Source organism: Chrysochloris asiatica, unplaced genomic scaffold (assembly GCF_000296735.1).
Source record: "Chrysochloris asiatica unplaced genomic scaffold, ChrAsi1.0 scaffold00103, whole genome shotgun sequence".
Lineage (NCBI taxonomy): Eukaryota > Metazoa > Chordata > Mammalia > Afrosoricida > Chrysochloridae > Chrysochloris > Chrysochloris asiatica.
In genome coordinates, this window is record NW_006408621.1 from 7,319,179 (window position 1) to 7,325,425 (window position 6,247).

At 41.1% G+C, this 6,247-nt stretch overlaps 1 pseudogene; it reads left to right on the plus strand.

Moving 5' to 3' along the window:
* Window positions 1-944: 944 nt before the first annotated feature.
* On the plus strand, window positions 945-1,897 carry LOC102812420 (annotated as a pseudogene).
* Window positions 1,898-6,247: the final 4,350 nt, after the last annotated feature.

The window sequence follows — 6,247 nt, forward strand, 5'->3', positions numbered from 1 at the left end:
GTCTAAGAAAAATGACAACTGATTTATATATACTTGTTGTTGTTGCCAAGTGCTGTCGAGTCGATTCCAACCCATAGCAACCGTGTATAGTGTTTCCAAGGAGCAGCTGGTGAGCTTGAACCACTGACCTTATAGTTCAAATGACTTTGCAGTCTGACGCATTAGCCCACAGCGCCACACTTCGTTAAAGGTAAACATTATCCGCATTCATGAGCTTATAGTTTTGATAAGCAAAAAGATTAAGAAAGCCAGAAGTGCCTGCAGGTTGCTAGAAAATCTATCATTTGAACTGCTTTCTCCCTTATTTTCCTTCTTCCACAAGCTTAGTAAACTATGCTATTTGTGCCTCGCCAAAGGAAACTGCTACTGCCTGAACTTTCCTATTTTTTTTTTCCCCTGAAGCAAAACAAGATTGTGTAAGTAAGCCCCAGAAATGCTCTAATCAAGAATGATAACTGAATTTCCAACAACTAAATTTAGGTAAGCAAGAAAACAGATTCCAGAATCAGCAAGCAGCCTACTGAAGCTGCTACAGACAATGTAATAGAGATGTCCCCACAGCTGACTGCCCCAGGTCACTCTGCCCAAGGGGCTGAGGCACAGCTAGTAAATATTGACTTCATTTCTGAGCATCCTTTCCAGAGTGGTATCTTTCTTTACTCTGCCTATGAAACACAGCTCTGAGGAAGCCAGTGATACATACAGTGACACAAGTCACTGATGCTCACTGAGTGTTCAGCCTAGGGCCCAGGCCATCTTTTGATTTGATGCTCATGTCACAACCAGGTGAATTAAGGTGCTCATTTCCATAGCAGGTACTCTGCAAAACCGAAAAAATGTATTCTATTATATTCATTTGGGAGTTGTCTATTTCCGGTCTATTTCCAAAAGAATTTACTGTTATTCATTAGTGATATCTGGACAGATTAAAACACAATGGCGCCCAGAGCCCCGGAGTCAAAGCCGGTTCCGGTTCCAGTTCTGCTGCAGCCCGCAGCCTATTCCTCCTCTTTCATCATGACAGGTCCCGCTGTGTCCTTCGCCAAAGACTTCCTCGCAGGTGGAGTGGCCGCGGCCATCTCCAAGACCGCGGTAGCACCCACTGAATGGGTCAAGCTGCTGCTGCAGGTGGGACATGCCAGGAAGCAAATCGCCACAGATAAGCAGTACAAGGACATTATCGATTGTGTGGTTCAGATCCCCAAGGAGCAAGGAGTCCTGTCCTTCTGGCGTGGTAACCTGGCCAATGTCGTCAGATACTTCCCCACCCAAGCTCTCAACTTTGCCTTCAAAGATAAATACAAGCAGATCTTCCTGGATGGTGTGGACAAGAGGACCCAGTTTTGGCGCTACTTTGCCTGGAATCTGGCATCCGGTGGTGTTGCTGGGGTGGCATCCTTGTGCTTCATGTACCCTTTTGATGTCGCTCGTACCCATCTAGCAGCTGATGTGGGAAAAGCTGGTGCCGAAAGAGAGTTCAAAGGTCTTGGTGATTGCCTGGTTAAAATCTCCAAGTATGATGGGATTAAGGGTCTATACCATGGCTTTAATGTGTCTGTGCAAGACATTATCATCTACCGAGCTGCCTACTTCGGTATCTATGACACTGCAAAGGGAATGCTTCCAGATCCCAAGAATACTCACATCTTTGTCAACTGGATGATCGCTCAATCCGTCATGGGCGTGGCCAGGTTCACTTTCTACCCATTCGACACTGTTTGTCGGTCGCATGATGGTGCAGTCAGGGTGCAAAGAAACTATCATGTACACAAGCACCGTTGACTGCTGGAGGAAGATTGCGCGTGACAAAAGAGGCAAAGCCTTTTCAAGGGCGCGTGATCCAAAGTGCTCAGAGGCGTAGGTGGCGCTTGTCTTGTATGATGAAATCAAGAAGTAAACATAAGTTCTTTCCTAGTTTGTTTTCCCCTGTGAATGGGCATGTTGTATTATAGAACACATCTTGAGCATTCTTGACAGACTGTTGGCTGTCTGTATCCATGGCAACTATCTACTGGTTGAAAATGGAAAGCAATAATATTCATCTGACCACTTTTCTCTTAAAGCCATTTCCATGATGATACTGATGATGATGATGATGGTGGGACTCAATTGTATTTTTTATTTCAGTCACTCCTAATAAAGAAAAATTTGAAGGAATAAAAAGATCTGAAACACAGGGGGGAAAAAACCACAATGGCAGTCCCAGAATGAGGAGGGAATCCCAGGAAATAAACTCACAGGTTTTCCAAGTGTTGCTGGTTATCTGTCCAGCAAACATTGTGCTCTCACCAGCTCACTTAACCCTCACCACAGTCCTGGGAGAGTAAGTTGTTGTTGTTGTTAAGTGCTGTGGAGTCTACTCCAACTCATAGTAACCCTATGTAAGGTTTTCAAGGAACAACTGATGAGCTGGAATCACTGATATTGTGGTTCAAACTAACCTTGCAGTCCAACACATTATGGAGGAAGTCAAATGCTACGTCATGAAGACACTCAAGCAATCTATGGAGGGTCCACATGACCAAAACCTGAGACCTCTTGTCAACAGTCACGCAAGTAAGAGAGGATTAACCAATAAGCAAGATAAACAGGGGCTTACTTGCATCTATTTACTAATCTGTAGTGAACAATTTCAGTTTTTCACCACATCAAAGATTCTGCTTCTAGGTATAGCTGATATCTGTCTCTCTCTCAACTCCACATCACTGTCCTACAGAATCAAAACCTCTTTTCAAATTTATAAACCCTGACAGAGATGGCGTATACAACAAGCAAGGTAAGTACAGGCTTACTTATCTGTAGTGAACAGTTTCACATGTTTTTCACTAATTTTCACTTACTGTAGGAGTTCTGATGTGGCACTGTAGGATAAACACTGAACTACTAATCACAAGGTTGGTGGTTCGAACCCACCAGCTACTCCTTGGAAACCCACCCTATACAGGGTGACTATGAGATAGAACTGACTCAATGGCACTTAACAACAACAATTAATCTATAGTAAGCACAAGTAAACCTGTGCTTACCTGCATTGAGTGAGCCATTTTGAAAGTGGACCAGTCTTAATCAAACATTCAACCCACTGCAATCCTGCTAACATCCTGACTGCAGTTTCATAAAGGCCACACCTGAATCCCAGCTCTCAGAAACTGTTTGAGACAAAAAGGACTCAATATAAGTGTCACACCATAGGATCAGCCCTGGACTGCAAAACACAAAATCATCAGTTCAAACCCACCAGCTGCTCCTCAGAAACCCTACATATAGTGTCACTATGAGTCAGAACCAACGGGATGGCACGTAACAACAAGTTTGGGAGGCTTGGTGTGGTACTGTAGGATAAGCACTGGACTACTAACTATATGGTTGGCAGTTCAAACTCACCAACCACTCCTTTGAAACTCTATACAGGGTTGCTATGAGTCAGAACCCATTTCACAGAACTTAACAACAACAGGCTTTGGGATAATTTGTTACACAGCTATAGAAGATTAATACAATGGGTAAAAGGAATATGCAAATTCCTTACGCTAGTCTTGCAATCTGTAAATTTGAAATTATTTCAAAATACACATACACACACACACCCAATAAGGACAAAGCATTTGAGAGTAAGTGTTCATCCTGAGCCACAAAGGGCTAAAACTGAGAGTGAAGTGTCCAACTGATATTAAGTGAGGGAGACACACAAGAATGCCCAAACTTGTAGATAGTACCCATTCGACCTAGCTTCCAAGGCCTGATGATCAGAACTTGACCAGAGGAAGATTAAAAAAAAAAAAATTGATGAAGGAAACAAGTGTAAATTGCTACAATTTAATTAACTTGACCTATACTTATAGATGTAATAGCTCAAAATACCAACTAAGAGGGAAGGAATCTTCATATCAAGTATCCATCCTATCCCATCTGTATACAGGGCTAATTGGGAAGGGCAACTTAGACATTGGCTACCTAAAATGGTTGGGGCAGGGGGTTGCTATAAAAGCACAAAGTGGCTGGCTTACAATTTTTCAAGAGGGAGTTTAGTATCAGAGTGTGGAGGGAAGGTAGAATCCCCACTGAATAGTTTTCATCTTGTCTAGAGGGGTCTGGTGAAAGGAGATGGGATAAGAGTCTTATGATTCAATAGTGATTAATTGTTATCATGACTAATTGTGACTGTCACAACTGTAACAAAAAGGGGGGAATCGTTGCTCTTATATCCCAGGAACAAAGGACCCTAGGACAATTAAGGGAGAAGAGTACAAGAAGAATGTAGGACCCTATGCAGAGAAGCAGCGACACCAGAGATGGAGGCAGAAATGAAGCATGGAGAGATAGAGAAACTGAGGACTCTAGACTCATGGGGAAAGAAAGGCTGTGCGCTGGTGGCCAGGAGGCAGGCTTGCAGAATGTCCCCTTTGGTTATTTAAATGATTACATATTTCTGAGTGTTTTTGTGTACATTTAAAAAAACAGAGGGAATAGAAGCAGACACTATTGAATGAAGATGCACAGAGGAGATTGTAATCATTGCAATGAAACGTAAAACCAGTGTTCTCCCATGTAAACTATCTTTCAATTCACAATGAAAACGTTAAAACAACAACAAAAAAAAAAAAAATTGTTCATTTTCACTAAGACTCCAGCTCCATTGTCTGAGGGGTTTATTCATGGTCATCTAAGGCAATCAGAAGGAATAGATACTTTCAGACTTGAGGTTAATATATTTGCACTAATTGCTAAGCAAATCACTTCTAGTTTTTAGACAACTTTAGTTAAAGGGGAAACTTGTCTAAATAATTTTAGCCTAAACAGAGATGACTTATTTACAATGAAAAATTATTTATTTCAAAGTAGAATCAGACAAATTCTAACTCTATAAGTTTATAAAGTCTAGGGTTCATTTCATAGTTATGCCAGGGACATAAGGCACACACTAAGAAATACAGTCCTGGTGGGTTAATGGGCTAGACTGCAAAGTTAGTTTGAACTGCAAGGCTGGTGGCTCAAACTCACCAGCAGCTCCTTAGAAATCCTCTACAGGGTTGCTGTGGGTCAGCACCGACTCACCAGTACTTAACAACAACAACAAAGAAATACTGTTAGGTTTAAATGTTTTTAAAACAGGGACTTTCTCAAACAAGTTCCAAGTAAGAAAGGATAGGATCTTACTGATGAAACTAGAAGAGAAAATATTGCTAGTAGTCATCAACATGGCTCCAACTTAAGGAAACTCCAAGTACACTAGAACTAAAAACTGCGGAGTTCTGCGCCAGCTCCCTAATTGTCACCATTTTTTGTGGCCACTATGTGTTTTGAATGATTTCATCTTTGAGTCGGTGGTGTTATTGTTTGGTGTCATCGAATTGGTACCGATTCATAGCTACCTTATGCAAAACAGAATGAAATACTGCCCAGTCCTGCGCCATCTCACAAGAAAAAAAAAACAAAATGGGTGTCAGGAGAGACTCTGAAACTTACTCTCCAGCGTAGAGATGCTAAAGCAAATGGAAGAAGTGAGGCGGTACAAGAGCTGCACAGAAAATTTCAGCTTGAGAAGACAAAATCAAACATTATAATGAAATGTGCAAAGGTTAGAAAACCAAAAGGGAAGAACACACTCAGCATTTCTTACCTTTTCTTCTTTCTTGTCTTCTTAATGACCTTTTGCTTCTTCCTGCATAACGTTCTTGAAGTCATCCCACAACTCTTCTGGTCTTCGGTCATTAATGTCTGATGCATCAAATCTGTACTTAAGATGGTCTCTAAATTCAGGTGGGATATGTTCAAGGTCATATTTTGGCTCTCATGGACATGTTTTAATTTTCTTCAGTGTCAGTCTGAATTTACATATGAACAATTAATGGTCTGTTCCACAGTTTGTCCCTGGTCTTGTTTGGCTGATGATATAGAACTTTTCCACCACCTTCTCTTTCCACAGATGTAGTCAATTTGATGTATGTATATTCCATTTCGTGAGGTCCATTGCCTTTATGTTTTGTTTGTTTGTTTGTTTGTTTGTTTGTTTGTTTGTTTTAAGGCATTTTCAATGAACAAATCATTGGTCATGCAAAATTCTATCATGTCATTTCTAGCATTGTTTTTACCACCTAGGCCATGTTTTCTGATAACTGGTCATTCCTGTTTATTTCCAACTTTTAAATTCTGATCACCAGTAATTGTCAGTGCATCTTGATTGCACGTTAGATCAATTTTAGACTGAAGAAGTTGATAGAATTCTTCATTTTCATCATGACTGTCT